General features: G+C 35.0%; 1 protein-coding gene across 1 annotated transcript in view; it reads left to right on the top strand.

The window, feature by feature from the left end:
• The first annotated feature begins 1,443 nt into the window (after window positions 1–1,443).
• LOC115442973 (transcription factor Sox-5) overlaps window positions 1,444–18,569 on the top strand; it is a 182,585-nt gene continuing 165,459 nt past the window's right edge. Inside the window, exon 1 of the mRNA XM_030168325.2 lies at window positions 1,444–1,549. The gene's annotated coding sequence lies outside the window, so the exon portion shown is untranslated. The remainder of the gene's footprint in view (window positions 1,550–18,569) is intronic.

An 18,569-nucleotide genomic window follows, 5' to 3' on the forward strand; every position in this document is an offset into this window, starting at 1 on the left:
AAGTGCAACAAAGTCTGTTGGGGTATTTTAAGTAAATCAGTACGTACCTGAACATCCACAATGCCAGAGATTACAACCTCAATTTTATTTGACTCACTCCAACCGGTCTCCAGACGATCTATGCGGCGCTAACTTGTTGGTTGAATACTCAATGTATGTTGCCGCCTGATCACTTTTGTATTCCACCATGTCGCGAAACAAGTCATGAAACCTTTTGTAGCAGCAAACTGTCGAAGTCGTTCCTTTAACTCCTCCCTAGTTTTGCACAAGGAATACGACCGTGCTGCCCACTTTTGCACGTCCGTTTAAATGAGTGAACACAGCATTCCTGGTCTCATAGTCTGTCCAGGAGTTGTTTTGTCTATGCTGGTCAATTTCTTCACACCATTGTGCTGCAGTAAACTGACAATCATCTGGATCAAATGGTGGTAAATAAATCTCACTTGCCTTCAGTTTTCTCCGTTCCGCGGCACTTGTTGAGGGTCTCTGGTTGGTGTTCTGGAGACCCGTCATCATATTTTGAAAAAATGGCCCAGGTTTCCGGAAGAAGGTACACCTGGTCGATCCGCTTTAGGCAGTGACGATTTTTCTGTCATATTTTCTGTAGTGTCATATTCCGGCGTAAAATATGTTTGATTCTGAGTAATAGGCTCGCAGGATTCATGTGGAAGCGATCCCACCGCTGCTGTCGCAGAATCAGACAAATTAGAAAACAGATTTTCGTTTGTATCCGCCATATCGTTATTTCTCAGTCAGTGCGCACCCCCTAACTGGCGCGGTCGCCTTCTCGAGAGCAACTGACTCTGCCTCGATCAAGCGTACAACTGACAGATAGTATGACGTTTCACTCTGAAATTGACAACTCAAAGTGTTGCCACTCGAAATATTAAACTATTACGGAAATAAACAAATAGACACATTATAATTCCCTTACATATATATTACCGTAATGATCCAAAACGAACTGGTAGGTAAGTAAAGTCTCAGTTAGCTACAACTACGAAAAGGTAGATAAACTTGGGTCTTGAAGATAAATATAATAAATATTATCAGTCCTGTATTATTCACTGTCCCACTGTTGGGCAGGGGTCTTCTAGAGGAGGGTCTTCTCTAGGTAGTAGTATACCACGCTGGCCTTGTGCGGATTGATAGACTTTATCCAAAATTCCTATAGAGAACTTTTCAAGTATGCAGGTTTCCTCACGATGTTTTCCTATACCGTTAATTAACAAAGAATACACATGTAATCTTAGAAAAAGTCAGAAGTGTGTGCCTTTGTGATTTGAACCTCGGAATATTCGTCTTGACAGTCTCAAACATGTTTGCAAATGAAAGAAACAAACCATAATTTCCAAATTACTTCACAATCCTTTTGGTATAAATCTTTCAATTACTATAATGATGATATTTCTGCAGAAGCTTAATTTTTGTTTATATTTCAAGGTACTCCAAGGCTCATCTCATCAGCTGCCTAGCTTCGAAGTCAGGAGGAGATCAATGGCATGTCCTTGAAGAGGTCTATGTCCAGTTGAGGCTTTTGGCGATGAAGGTAATCACATTCTACTACAATTTTGGAAAAATCAACAGAAATAATAGTCTGACTAAGTTAGAAAAATCATACTGATACATGGATTGCTATAATATAATTAAATTATATTGACCGATGGGTAATAAAGGAATGAAAATAAAATAAATAAAATATACAACACTCTTGATAAGTCAATCAAGATTCGCATACAAATTCAGTACAATACATAATGATGTAGAAATATAAAGAACATAAACCCTCGATGAATTTAAATATTACACTGCAAATTACCCATTAAACTAACTTAAAACAACAGTGTAAACGTAGAAAACAAAGAACACGCATCAACAAATCTCCAAATAACCATAAAACCTATAACGATAGATCAAGAGCTCTCTATTATTAATTGTCCGAAAACTAGTTATTTATGGTAGGACGTTAGTTTTGTCTCCCATAGACTGAAATAGACAATCAGCCCACCCATAGTGAATCGGAGATATTATAAAATTAAGTGGATTCTTTCGTATTTTTATGTTTCGAATGCTACTGTTATCTAAGTTGGGCTTGTTCAGACGTTACTTTTAATCGACATCCGATGAACATTATTGGACATCGTATAGATATTTGATTTCCGAACGTTGTTGCATTTTGGTGTATAATGTTACTGAACATTCCACGCTTGGACGCGAATGTGATCAAATGTTAGATAATCGTGTCTATTAAATAATCCTAATTTTTATGTGTAGGTTGAGTTTGATTGTTATTTGAGTTTATTGTTTCTATTTTTTAAGTTACTACGAATACAATTTGTTTCTGTCTGAAATAACTAAAGTATAGTTGCTTATTTTTATGGATAACATCACGTTTTAGTTGAATAGTGTGATTATTAACTAGAGATGATTTTTGTTGTATCAAGTCATGCTACTGAATTAAGGTTAGAGGGCCCTATTTTGTCTACGGCAATATATTCGCCTTTTTGGAATCATGGAAGTTTTAATCGAAGGATAGCTTTGATGGCTATATAGGTAAATAGGGATTTTTGACTCTCGTACCTATACGGTTATCGAAGCTGTCCCCTCGAACAAGAATGCCCGTTATTGTAAAATATGAATTCTCCCCTCTAGACGGAATAGGGCCCCCTGACTTAATCGACATTGCTATTAACCTAGAATTTATTGTGTGGTTAAATATCTGACAATCATAAACTAGCTATTTGTATATTTTAGAGTTGTTATTTGGGTTTTTCTGCTCAGTATCAGCCCGGAGTCTGGAATTTGTGCCCGATATGGCGATAGGCTCGCCCCCTATCACATCATGGGACGGAACATACTTGGCGAAAAGTGGGTGCCCTAGTTGCGCCTCTGCATACCCCCTTCGGGGGATAAAATGCGTGATGTTATGTATGTATGTATAAAACCTTAGCAAACAAGCTTAGACCTTTTACTGGTGGTAAGTCTCTCATAAGTGAGAGTCTGGACATAATGACACTTAACATCCTCATCGTCTCCAGAATGGCGGAGCGCAGTGGAATACCAAACAATATTTGGTAATTCAAGGTGTTGGATGGTGTCTACTGTTCATGGGCGGTCGTATCGCTTACCATCAAGCAAACGGCAAGCTCGTCTCGTCATTCAAAGCAAAATAAAACAAGACCGGAATCCAAATTTTAAAATAATTCCTTGTTATTTGCGAAGTATCTTATAATGACTTCTGATACTAAAACTGAAACAGAAACCATATTACCAATCCAATATGCAAAGTGAGAAGCCAACCTGTTTTAACTTAGTTCCTTGTTTAATTCTTGTACTTTAAATAACAAATGCTCAGTAACTTTCAAGTCATCAATAACAAATAACCCTTTCTCCAAGGTTTTACGGTTCAACTTAACAACACAAATGGATGTTTTACGTGCAGTTACAAGTGCTTTTGTTAAATTAATAACAATGATTTGCACAACTTTGAATAAATATTTATCTCTGTTACGCGATATATTTCGATTGAGTTGCGACTCTAATGGGAATCAGTATAGTGTTTGGGGTGTGAAGTGCTGAGTTTGATTCCTTGGCTAGATATCTTTTCAAAATTTTAGGCTGCCTTTTTATTTTTATTCGATGCCAAAGTGATCACTGCACCTGTAGTAAGTGGAGGGTGGTCTAATAGAGTGTCGACTGACGAGAGATGATTACCCCTTGGCAGTCGACACAATTATGCCGGCCTGTTAGAACTGGATATACACAGGCTGATCCCGGAACGCGACACTTACGTGAGCCATTATGGCGAGTTTAAACACCTTTTGTACGAGAGGGTCGCTATCCGGGCGGATTATAAAAATATATCCCACCGCTACAGCAATATTATAGTATGGATAAATACTTTCAAGAACTACCAACTATTGAAGCCATTAAAAATGAATACCACTATCAACATTGAAAGACTTCTAATGTAGAACAAACATTAGGACATTCACGTTTTAAAATTCAAAGTATCAAATAAATTCAAGTAGCTGGCCAGTTAAAATTAATAATTTACAACAAATAATTAAAAAGTTTATTCCTACATAAAATTATAGTTTTATTGACGATAATATCAGATCGCTATCTCGACTATTAAAAATTATGACGCGGTCGGGTACAGTGATAATTAAGTGTTTTAATTATGTGTATTATATAGTTCTGAAGGGAATTAAATTTAGTGTAGTAAACATACCACGTGGTGTAGATAAATCAAAACAGGTATAATTATACCAATTAGTTAAATCATAATCAACGAGGAAATTGAATCATCACAGCTGGAAATGAGAAAGTTTAAAACGGTTTGTGAATTGAGGTTAAAGAGGAACCTAAAATATAAGTATCAAATTGATCTTAGAAACAGCAATGGAAATATCTCTAGATGATCTTAACGTTAAGTCCTTATATATGAAATTGGCGTTTCGTCGTACTGGCCACTTTGATATGAAATATCTCCTCTTTGGTTAAGAATTACAAATTCAAATTTATAAATGCATGTAACTGATATATTTGAGTTTCGAAAACAATTTTTTTTGTTTCGTTTTTTCATCGTCTTTCATATTGCACAATTAATTCCAAGACATTCCAGAAATTCATAGGTGATGATATTCACTTTTTCACCTGTTTTTATACCTATAGAAAATAACGAGCAGCGAAAAACACTGTCTTTAGAAAGCAATAATGCAAATATTGTTGAAACTCCGTCTAATACTTGAGAAAATTCATACAAAGCATGAATTGCTTAAACTTAAACAGAATTCTTCTTACTTTCGACACTTAACCCTTTTCTAGTCGCGGGAACAATTGATTGATGGTTCACAACGCAATTTCGAACGCTGCTTTAAAATTTTCAAGTGATTGTCAATATTCTTCGCAAATTCCAGAATTTTGTATGTGGACACACTGCACCTATCGCGTATTATATTAATGATACTTTGTTACACAACTTACTAATATTATATGTGCGAAAGTTTGTGACGATGGATGTATGTATGTTTGTTTGTCTTTCACGAAAAACTACTGAACGGATTTGATGAAACTTTACAGTAATATTGGTTATACATCAGAATAACACATAGGCTATAATTTATAACGCTTTTGTGTAATGTGGTCATAACATAACCATACATTGATATGTATGTAGTCGGAAAAAATAATATCCCGGAAAACTCCTTCACGCGGGCGAAACCACGAGCAAAAGCTAGTAATATATAAAAATCTCGGCGAAACAAACATATCCCTTTTAAATACATAGCTTCCCCAAACACTTGTATTCGAAGATATTTTATTATGAAAATAAATTGAAGTAGACATTTTTATATCCATTTGCGGAATCACAAAATTTGGACCATGTTTAATTTACTTGGAAGTCAATTAATTAGTATTTTTGTGTTTTATTGTGGAAATTTGTTGTGTGAAATATTATTGTCCTTAATTATTTTATTACTTTTTTATGTTACTATATTCAAATATACTTTCCGTTATAAAATTAATTTATTTGCAATTCGAAGTTAGTTTATAACACATATTTCTTTTTCACAAAACAAAAATATATTGATTTAAATTATCTAAAAATATTTTTAAAATTATCAAAAAGCGAGCACCTTTGGAACGTATAGTATATTACCTGGCATTTTAGAGAATGAACTAAGGACTGAACTAATGAACTAAACTACCTCAATGGCGTAATTGTAATGCATGCGCGGGTCCGCAGAACTCTGATGTCCCGGGTTCGAATCCCGGGTCAGGCAAAGTGATATTTGAGTTTTTCTGCTCAGTATCAGCCCGGAGTCTGGAATTTGTGCCCGATATGGCGATAGCTTAGCCCCATCACATCATGGGACGGAACATACTTGGCGAAAAGTGGGTTCCCTAGTTGCGCCTCTGCATACCCCATTGGAGATACATTCGTGATGTTGAGTGTAGAGAAGAAACTAGATCGTCCCAAAACCAGAACCAAACACTCGCTGATACCACACAGAAATCGAACCTGCGATTACAAAACCTAATCAAGTTCACATTACGCCAACACGACACCGACTTAACTAATTTACGTGAGAATATTATCTTTTATCTAAAGATTGGTAACAATAAAAATTTATAACTTAATTTAGATAAGAGGTATTAAATTTCTATTTATACACCAAAGGTTTTTATTACCGATCACATTTGATACTACAAACAGTTATATTACGGACTACGAAAATAGTTTTTTTCCCACGAGAATTTTGAGGATATAGATTTTCGTTACTAGTCTATCATATGTTAATAGTGTTAATGGCCATTTTTTATTTATAACTATATTTTAATAAATATTTAACATATTTTTATACGTGCACATCAAATGAAGTGAGGTCCAATAGAATGTCGACTGACGAGAGATGATTACCCCACGGCAGTCGACACAATTATGCCGGCCTGTGAGAACCGGATAAACACAAACTGACTCCGGAACGCGACACACGTGGCGGGTTTTAACACCTTGTGTACGGTGGTCACTATCTGGGCGGATATAAAATATATCGTACCACCAGCAAAGTAGAATATGCATTTTATTTAATTGACTTTTTATTAATGAAAATATATCTTGCAACTCACCATATGCGGCGTAAGCCTAGTTGATTGTGAAACAGACTGCCGAGACGAATGTCCGCAGGTTCGAAACCTAAGGACGCACACCTCTGACTTTTCTACAAATATGTGTGTATTCTTTGTGAATTGTCGCTTGCTTTAACGGTGAAGGAAACCATCGTGAGGATTCGGAGGGTGTGTGAAGTCTACCAATCCGTACTAGGCCAGCATGGTCTAAGGCCTAATTCCTCTCAGTAGTAGAGGAGGCTCGTGTCTAGCTATGGGACAGTATATAATACAGGGCTGATATATTATTTAACTCACCATAGCTAATATTTCAAGACCTCCTTTATCCGAACATAGGACTAAATTATATTCAATAAAGCTTTAACTTTTCCACTTGCATTTTACCAAATCTCATCGACCAACAATACCATTTAAGGCATATTCACTTGCCAGCAATAATAGCAGTTACGTTTTAAAATAAACTTGAGTTTCGAATAAAAGTTGACAATAAGGTTTCCAAACACCTAACACGCAAAACTTTTTACAACCCTTATAAAGATATAATTGGTACAACGGACCATAAACAAAGAAGTCAATTATTGTTTTTGTCCAACATAAACCCGTCCTCAATTAAACAAGCATTCTGCCGGTGAACGGGTAAGATTTATCCTGCGTGTGCGCCGCGACGTCTGTTTAGGGTTAATTAGAGACGGGCTTAGTGCAGCGAAATTTATGCCGTCCTCGCCGTGGACAATTGATTGCGAACTCCGTAGTGACGCATAGTGTGCTGTTGGGTCCAATCTTGGATCCAATGTTGGACGAGTAAGACTGGCTTGAACAGATGAAATCGTTTTTTTTTTCTATTAAGTATCAACAAATTGTACTAACCTACTTGGCTTGAAAAGATGAAATCTTATTTTTACCATATTATAATGAAACAATTGTAGAACAGATTCTACTGGCTTCCAATTTTGGATGTATTATAATTGAAATGTAAAATCAAAGGGGTAATCATAAAGGCATTCGACGTATATTGCCCACATTAAAATAATTCGGATTACACTTTACTTATAATAAGATTGTATTAACATAATCGCCGCACAAAAATATCTAATACAACTAAAAATTCGCCAATCCCACAAACATTTGCGCATTTGATCCAACACGTGCGGTCCGATAGTTCGACGTGACCCCACGCCATAAAACGTCCCATTCAAATCGCCGGACAAATATTTATTGTAATAGTTGGGGTTGCTGCGACCGAGACGGCCCGAGCGGCCCGCACGACGGATTTATTACGATCAACATCAATAATGTAAGGGTTAATTATGTAATTTCACACTTTTGATATAAATTCATTATGTGGGACAGGGTTAAGTATTTGAATTGTATGGGCATTTGATATTTATAGATTTAGAAAATATGATACAGAAATATATTTTTAACTTTGTGTTTTCACGAGTGCTTTTGTGTATTCGATCTGTATTCATCTATAGTATTATCATATAAAATTGGACAGTTTGTTTGAACACGCTAATCTCAGGAACTAACGAACCTATTTTGATAAAAAACACCAATAGGAAGCTATATTACGTCTGAGTGCTACAAGCTACTTTTTATCCCGAAAAACAGTTTCATGCGGGCGGAGCCACAGACTAAAGCTAGTTAATAATATACCATTAAGCCAGTATCTAATTAAAATACCTAATTAGACTTATGCATAAATCCACATTTCTACCTGCAAATCAAATCGACCATCTTACCGCCGGTAGATGTAGAAGTACATATCCTTCACTTGAAATGTAATGAGAGTATTTTCAGTACACAGTATCTTGGTTGTGCATAATTCTAAGATAGAATAGTAATATGTCAGCACTATAACTTTGAAAATTAAAATGGCCGCTTCTCTCTGAAATGAAATCGATTAAAAGTTTTAAATATTTTTTCAAGAATACATGTCCCAAACATGAACATTAAAAAATGCTATACATATTTCCTCTTTTTCTGATCAAAGAATTACTGCGCTGCCCTAATTGGACACGATACTAACAAATCGTTTCCTACTATTTTTGAGTCGGGAATATCTAAGCGCAAATTTTGTTAGAAGTGTTTATTCAGAAACCGCTGAACGGAAATTTATGAAATTGGCACAATGATAGACTATATCTCGCATTAGCATTACATAAGTTATTTTGATTACCGAAAAAAATAGATTACAAGAAAGGTTTGTACATGCCGAGGCAACATCGATTTTCATCGCAACAGAATTTTCTAGAACGAAAGTAGATATCACAAATGTTTTTATAATAAATATTTTATAAATTATGAAGACAATGCTGCATAATCGTGAAGATTCATACAAAGTCACGCATATACCACATAATTCATACATAAGTGTCCCAACAAATCCCATTATGACACCGGTGATGAAGTGGGAACGTTTAGTGAAGCTATTTTTGAGACTATTATAGGAATATTATTTTTGTGTGTGCCGACTTCGTTTTCTGGTCGAGTTGCTTGCAATGATGTTATATTTGAAAATTATTTGATGTACACTTGTAGATGATTATGGATTGTTTTAACGTTTAAAGTTAATTTTGCTGGTGGTAGGATATATTTTATATACGCCCACATAGCGACCACCATACACAAGCTGTTAAAACCCGCCATAGTGCCCCACGTAAGTGTGTTACGTTCCGGGATCAGCCTGTATCCGTGTTCCAAAAGGCCGGCATAATTGTGACGCTAGCTGAGTGGTAATCATCTCTCGTCAGTCGACATCACACCCCACTTACCATTAGGTGAAGTTGAGTTACTTAGCGTGCACGTTTAAAAAAAACATATTCTATTTAAAACAGAGTATAGATCTTACTTATTGTTTGAGTTCCAAGAGCTAAGTTGCTTTGAAAAGACGGTTTGAATTTTGCCATTCGACGTAATAAGTGTACTAAGTAATTACGTTTTAATTCATCTTAATGTTGAAATAGACGGGTACAAAGAGCGTCTTCTGTGTACATTCTCAAATCGATTGACATATTAAAGAGAAGAAGCCATGGAAACGACGATTCAGTCGCTTCTGTTTTATAATTTAAGCCTAAATAACACATAACAGATCACACACTTATGAGATCTTGGTTTGGAATCACGGGTCGCGTAAATTGTTATTATGTATTCCTACTCAGAAAATTATGTATGATAATTCGCGTACTAGTATCTCGAATTGTACTAAATGACAATTAGCTTTCTCCTTATTTAATGGAATCTAACAAAGCTGGAAAGGTGCTTTGGATTTCCATCTGTAGTAATTTCTTCTTTATTTTTTAATAATATTTTTTTGTCATGCGACATTTACATGCCTGGTTCTATTGACCTTATTTCAACTACAAAGCAAGCTTGAATTTGTTAATTCGATATATTTCTTTTATTATAATTGCATACATCAAAATTTAAACCCTTTACCGCTCGTTCTAAAGCCACAACATTACCTACCCACCCACCCCATCTGCGAGGGTGGTGATACGACCTAATGTGGGAACGCATTAATCATTCAGTTTTATACAAGTCTGACTTTGGTTTTGTTAACCCTCCTGTAGGGAGGTGACGGGACCTTGGTTACTATATTGATACCTGTATACCTGTTATGTGGTTTCATGAATGGAGAAGATTGTTTTTAGGAGATATAGACCTTATTAGCTGTGCTTCAAAGACGTCTAGTTTGAAAAGGCCTAGAAAAAAATCAGTTCAAAGAGCCCTATTCCGTCTACGTGGGCAAATCCGTCTTTTTACAATTACGGGCGCTCTAATCGAAGTACAGCTTTGATAGCCGTATAGATAAAAGCGCTGAAAAATCTTCTATTTACCTAAACCATATGAAAGCAATCCTTCGATTAGAACGCCCGTAATTGCTAAAAGACGGATTTGCCCCCATAGACGGAATAGGACCCCCTGACCTTAATTGTAACAAACACAATGTCATCATCATCATCAGCTGCAGGATGTCCACTGCTAAACATACATACATGTAAAAAGAAAACAATCAAAAACTAAAAACTATGTTTGCTGTCTTAGCATAATATGCTGGTAATAAAGTCAATGCTGGTCGTGGGGCGGTTTTATTTTTGGTTATGTCACGGGCGCCAAAAGCAGTCTATTGCAGATAGACCATCTACTGGTGATGTGTTACCAAGCGATTCGATAGTATGCAACACAAAAATCTAATGTGTTGATTAAATTGTATTGATCATTTGATACTTTTTCTTTTTATACGACGTCGTTATTTATAGTATTGTATGTAAAGCTATTTTACTGAGATTTATGGAACAGTAATATGCAATAATAGGTATTTAATATCTTTACTTAATGTAAACATATTCTTCAAGAAAGAACTTCTCTTTATTGTATCACTATAATTACTCCATATTTAAATGTACAATATATAACGATTAATACAATAACTATACGACAATTATTGTTTACCACCATAATTAGCAAAAGTCCGAAAAGAAATATGAATACGAAATTATACAATCAGCCATATAACTGGCAAGAACAGAAAAAATAATTAAATACAGTCACAATTCTTCAGAATACAAAAAGAAAAAAGGTCTCATTAATTTGTTTTTCCAAGACACAATACAGGGTGTCTCATTGAGAGGCGCGTCGTGTAATTATGTCAAAGTGCGGTTGACATCGGCTCCAATGTTTAAGAGTCTGTGAGGTCTATACAACACCCACAATACCTTTGAAGCGACTTTGTCTCACTTTGCAATTACAACACCCCCTATATACAAAGTTTGTTTTGCGGGTATATAAGTCGATTTTGGCCCTTCGCTTCTTGATAGTACGGTCATAGTTGTTGGAGGGTTAAGTGTGTTTTCTTAATAATTACGCTGTATATAGATTGTTTCTCTGCTTAAGTGATACTTTTGTGTCGTTCCTTTTCATGTGCGGTTTTGAGTATAGTTCAATAGAATTTGTCTGTTAAGTGTGTAATTATGGCGGATCGATATTTTTCTTTTATTGTTATGTTCTTGAGAGCCTTATTAACTCTATAATTTTAGCCCTGACAAAAATACGCAGGGATAACTGCGAAGAAATCCTAAATACTACAATTTAATAATATAAATCTACCCCCTTATTCATAGACGTTATTTATCTAAGTAAAGCATTCCTGTGATAACAACTCTGTTTCTCAGCTTTGTTTATCTGACGGCTTGCTGTTTGTTCAGCTTTGTTCATCTGACAGCCAACTGATTCAAGTTGTATCTCAATATTAGCAAATCACAACGGCCCTATGTCTACGCACTGCGAAGGCTGCCATGCCGTCAGCACTGAGAAACAGACTTGTTATTACAGCAATGATCCGTCCTTAGATAAAAAAACTTCTATAAATAAGGGGGCTAGAGTATATTTCGCGTTAATGTTATCACACAATTCAGCCAAAAAATTATAAAATATAATATCGATACCTCATTACATAATTTTAAATCACGATTAAAACACTCCTAAATCCGTCTCATCCCAAAACCCAACATGAACAAAGCACATGCATTAAAAATTGCAATTTAGTTGTTCGCGCGAATCGATATCGGGTATCGACAGTAAGTAGCAGCCAGATAGGGATGGCCCGCAAAAGCTTTTACCAAAGAACTCGTAGTAAAATATTACGATGCACATAAAGAGTCCACAATAAGTTACGCAGCACTCGTTCCGATTATCTACCGTATTTGTTTGTGTTTTATAGCGGTGCTGCTCTCCGTTTTATGGCTTTTCGATATTATTTCGCGTAGTTTTTTTTTCGATGCGGCTACCGCGTCGCGCTTGCGTCAGTTGGGATTGTGTGGATGCGGTTTTAGGGTAATTTATGTTTTTTTTTTAATTTCATGTCGGATATCGATATTGTTTGAGATTATAGGTACGTAAATATTATTTATTAATTGTATTTCTTTCATTGAATGATGTTAATTTACTGGTTTTTTTCTTGAATAAATTTCTTGAATCGTATTACTTTTATATCGAGTATTATTACTTCCTAAAACAGGAGTGAGTACTTTTTTTCTATAGAACTATATACTTCCTTTTAGTATAAACGTGATCTAATATCGAAATAGTGCGACAGCCTTCTATTAAGCTAGATTGACCAAATAATCGCTTACAAATCAATGCCAAATTCCCATCCTTTAATCTTTAATCACATACACAATACAGCAAAAAATTCACATCCACACTAATCCAAACATCATCTCACACTGTCCTCTCCACAATACTACTTGAACCATCGGGCATTTGAAAAAAAAAATGTAAAATCACCCCTCAGCCGTGGAGAGTTATAAACTACTGTACGGCCGGCCGCCAATTAAATATGAATGCTACGGAACACTCTCATTACTGCGTAAAATTTTTAGTTAGAGCCAAACCCTCGGCTTGTTTATGGATATTGTTATTTGATATTGGATAGGTCAGTTGAATTATTTATCTATGGTTGACAATTGGTGTTTTTTGTGGGATTGTGGAGATCTTTTTCGTCATTTTCGAGGAGTGTTAAGTAATAAGTTTCTGTGTTGTGAGATTATTGGAATCGTCTCTAATTTCCATACCCAATTATCTTAAATGATTTCGCGATTTATGTTTACGCGAATTATCATTGAAGTAAAACTATTGAGCGCATTTTATCTCGATTTTGATATTGTAATTTTCTTCCGATGTTTCGAAGACTGCAGCCTTCATGGTCACGGACCTGAGGTGTTAGTCATCCGAAAAGTAAAAGTTACAATATCTACCTACATTTATATAATTTTGTTTTATAATTTAGCTGTTGACGGTCCGATCTACGCAGAATGAGCTCACAGTGTCTTGAAGTCAAGGCTGTAGACTTCGAAACGTCGGGAGAAAATTCTAATATAGAAGCCGAGATAGAATCCGCATAGTAGTTAAATTTCAATGCCAATTCTCCCGTTAAATAACCCAACATATCTTATAAGGACAAATAATTACAATCCAGATATTGCTAGGACTAGAATTAGAGAATTTTTTACTTGTAAAAGAACATGAGTATACATATACAAACATGCAGAATGTTACATTTTTAGAATAGAGACATGTGTGTATCCGCGGCAGCAGCGTACAAATATAAACATACAGATCAAAAAACATTCACGTTGAATTGTTAACCTCCTCCTTTTTTTGAAGTCGCTTAATAAATAAATGACTATAGATTGACAAACTGATTTTACTTACGTCAATTGTCATTAAATTGAAGGTAGCTACAGGTAATGAGTAGCAAGCGTTAATACCAACACTTCAATTGCATCACGTAACCTCAAATTATCAAGGACATTCACCACCACAATGCTCGAAATACGACACCATTCCTTTTCAAAGGGGTAGCATATAGTTAAATATTGTAACATATACTCCCAGTGGGAACGGAGAGAGTATCATTTTTATATTAGAATTTGTAGTATGGTTTGCCATATTCCAAAGTCCGTCTGGGTAACCAATTTACCCTCAAACAGTACTTTGAAAGCATTGGGCCCTGATTAGGGAATCATGCGGATGTCTTACGTTATTTTGGTAATTAACAAGCAAAGAAATAGTTGATGTAATAATCAACACGACCGTGTTACAACTACAAAAAATAAGGGCCAATTCTGATTGGAAAGGCTGAAACTGATGCTAGTGTAATTACTAGGTAATGATAACTATTGCAATGATGCTACTATAATGACTATTGTGAGATAGCTATTGTCTTAGAATTATATCGAGTGCAGTCCATTGCTATGTAAGTACTAAGCATGGATATTACCGGCCACCTATCAAGCACGCGATTTACTTCCTTAAAGTTAAAATGTTCTCCATTTAAGCATTAGATACAATTACCTATTAAAGCTATTAAAGACTACGTATTTTTATTTATTACTGTCTTTTGTATCATTCTTGACCATTCTCCAACAAGTATAATTTCAAATTTGAAAGCAACTCTACCATCCTCCAACTAAAATATAATTTAAAAGCAATACCATTCATCAAACGATAGCGATTAAAATCTAAACACATTATTAAAGTCTAAAAATTCCGTACATTGTGAGCTTGTCAGCGAGACGATGCTATACCCTATTAAAACAGGTCCTATACAAAATGTTCCAACATAAAGTCCCCATAAATAACATATAATCCTAACACTGTTGGATTCGACGATCGACATGGTAAAATACTCTTCTCCTTATTATGTGATCGGAAATCAAGCGATTGCGTGCAATGTTTGCTGTACATTGAGGTGTACCGTTAGAAAATGACAAAGGTGAAGGAACAAAAGTAGACATGAATGTGAAAGTAGTCGATAATGTTGTTATGGTGGTAGTGGTGGATGGCGCAACAGTACAGCGGCACACAAAAGCACAGCGCACTAATCCTTGTATTGTTAACAAGAATCCAATTTAAAATTCCATAGAGAAGTCGGACGAAGCTTGATTGATTGCATCTTAAAACGAGGAACGCGCATTACAATGTGGACGTGAAATTTTGTTTACGTTTTGAGTTAATGTTATTTTTCGACTATTCTGTCGCTCTCCGAGGTTATACTACGGGCATTTCATCTCGTTAATTCAAGATAGTGTCATTGAAACTTTACTTCTCCTAAAATAAACATACCAATGGGGGTTTTTTTTAACTTTGGAAATGGTACTGATTATTCTAACACAATAGCGAAGAAACAGTGGACTAACCCCAGTGGAGTTAGTTTATACAAGCTTAGGCAGAAGATAGATGCATTACATAAAAAATATTCAGCTATAAAGAATGAACATCATAAGAAAAAAAAAGCAAATTACAAAGTCAACGCTAGCATCAATAATCATAGTTGAACTTAATGCTCCATTGTCTTTATAATTACTTAACGTTGCATTTCATTCAATATAATTAAAATCTAGTGTAATTGCTCGTTTTGCATTGGCCGTAATGAATTAACCTTTCCGAGTCAATTACGTACCTTTCTCATCAAGCGGCTGAATGGGGCAGCTTTGTATTTCAGTATCACATTCAATGTTGTCTTTTTACTAAAAGCCGCCTTCCGGTGGACAATTGCCAAGATTCGAGCTAAGGGTATCTCGCATCCCGCTCTAACTTATTGATTATTTGCATCGACGTCTCTGTCTGTTAAAGAGAATTCTCTGAATGAAAGATCCTTTTGATCGTTTTGCAATACCGTTGGATTTCGAGCCAACTAGTGGGTGAATATAATTTCAGTACCGGGGTATGTGATAATGAGGATTTTTAATATTTGGTTGCTTCGGGGGTCGGACGGATCTTCCACTAATGGATTAGCTTCTTTACTTTCGTATTTCACTTATTCTTCAACCTTTATTAACTTCTCTGCTGCATCAAAATTTGTGTTTCCTTGATTTGGTTTATTTTCATTTCCAACATAGCGCAATTATACTATCTTCTACTTACAGAATAAAATCATATTCATCAGCAATTATTAAACTGATTAATTCATTAGATTGTGATTTTTAAATTTTTATTGAACTAAATTTAGATCTGAAGTTATTTTCACTTAATGCTATTGTCAAGGCCGATGTCACCAGTTAACCATAATGGCACAATGCCAATTGGTATTGAACAAGTTTATAATAAGAAAATGAAGCTGACCTTATCCTAGAGATCTGACCGTTAATAGAAAGCACGTAATGTATGAGCATCTGCCGTCAGTTGTGAAGTGTCGTTTAAATTATGCTGGATCGGCTCGTACGAATTAGTCTTTAAAATCGAGGTATAAGATTCAAATTCGACCAATGAAAAGTTTTTTGATTTGCATTAATTGAATAGGGTTTTATACCCAATATGACAATCCTTCTAGACCCTACCAGAGGGAAATAAGTTCAACAATCGTACACTAATAATTATTTATCAATTTTTTTTCATTGCTTTGGATGACGAGACGAGCTTGCCGTTTGCCTGATGGTAAGCGATACGACCGCCTGTAAACAGTAGAAACACCATCCAACACTTTGAATTACAAAGAATTGTTTGGTATTCCACTGCACAAACAGCAGAAACACCATCCAACACCTTAAATTACAAAAAATCATTGGTATTTCACTGCGCTCGCCATCCTGAGACATGAGATGTTAAGTCTCATTATGTCCTGTAGTAACACTGACTACAATGTCCTTCAAACCGGAAGATAACAGTGATTTCACTCTGTTGCTTAGCGGCAGTAGACATTGCGGTGGTACCTACCCAGGCGGACTCTCACATGATGTTTCACATGTGAAAGCTACCACCATTAAAATTATTCACAGTACTAATAAAATAAAGGATATTAATTTACGCTGCAGATCTTTAAAATCTCTATAAGTAAGTATATCATAACGCCAAGCTCTACCGCCATTATGATTCAGCGTTGGAAATACATTCCAATGTTTGTTTAATTTTATTACGTATATAAAATAATGATCATTGTCGGTCTGTACGCATTGTTGTTGCACGAATAATAAGACATCGGTAGGAAATGCCCCCGGATAATCATCGCGCTTCATCTCCGAAGGATAGAGTTAGGTAAGCGTAGACGTGACGTTAATTTTTTTTGGGTTAAGTGATGTTTGTTATTATAGGTTAGTGTTTTTGGTTATCACTTCAAATATTACTGGCCTGTTTGAGAAATATTTTTCTAAATTACTTTGCTTATGGTTCGTATCTTGTATAATTTATAGTCTGCATTTTGCAATAGCAAGCGAGAGAAGCTAGTCGCGAAGCTTTCGAGCACCAAGTTTTTTTGTCCCTAACGTCGCATAGTCAGGTAAACATAATATATAAAAGGTTTATATCTACTTTTTGAATTTAGAGTTCGTTATAATAACACAAAATAATGTCTCCTATATCAAATATTTCTTCTTGAATAAAATTTATATTTTTATTATTTTAATGTAACATAAGATTCCTGTTCTCTATATGATCATCCAACCTGCGATACATTATAATATAGTATTTATTTGTGAAAAAATTAGAACACATTTATAGTATTGTCTGTAGTTCCTTTGCTCTATGCTATTTAATTTATTTTATTGTCCATGGAGTTTATCACTCAGTGTCCATATAACTAATTCTTTTTGGTTATGATATTGTCAACATCATGTGCTCGAACAACATAAATTATAACTCGGTAAATTATTTTTTTATTGTACCACGATAATATATTTACAAGTCATGTCTATACATTGTTAGGTGCACAGTCAGTAGCCGCGTCTCGCCTCGGCGTGTATTTCTGGATCACCATCAATGAAAGTAAGATTCATTCAGTTATTCGCATTTCACAACAATTACATCGATATTATACAAATGGAGATCGTGAATATCGAGATATTGGAATATAAAGGAGAAATGCATAATATTTTATTACAAGGCATTTCAATGTTTTCTTTATACGATTCGTATTTTATACAGATTATAAATAAAGATTTTAATATAAAAACATATTTTTGTCTGTATTTATTATAAAATAATTAAACTAAATGATTGTAAAATAAAACTCTGTCGAAATTCACTGATAAATTTTTAATTCTCATTTTTAAAAACATTACGCTTAAGAACTGTTCCTTCGAACGCGGTTGGATTACTAATGGCTCCAGAACAATGAGTACACTATAATGTCAGCTCGGCCGAAAACAGATGGCGCCACAATCGTCAATAGACTGTATTAATAATTATTTAATCAATAGTGTATTTGTTAATATTAAATATTTAACTGTTAATATAAAATAAACAACCACACATATAAAAAAATCTGTTTGAACAGTATTATTGGAATTCGCTATTGTTGGTTGAAATTTCTTCCTACGTAAAAATCTGGATAAGATTGCTTTTGGATATCAAATTGTTAGTGCAGTAATTATATATTATTCAGTATGCTTTTAATAAATTTACTATGATAGTCTATTAGTGAATTATAAAATCCA

This window comes from Manduca sexta, chromosome 7 (genome assembly GCF_014839805.1).
Source record: "Manduca sexta isolate Smith_Timp_Sample1 chromosome 7, JHU_Msex_v1.0, whole genome shotgun sequence".
Classification (NCBI taxonomy): domain Eukaryota; kingdom Metazoa; phylum Arthropoda; class Insecta; order Lepidoptera; family Sphingidae; genus Manduca; species Manduca sexta.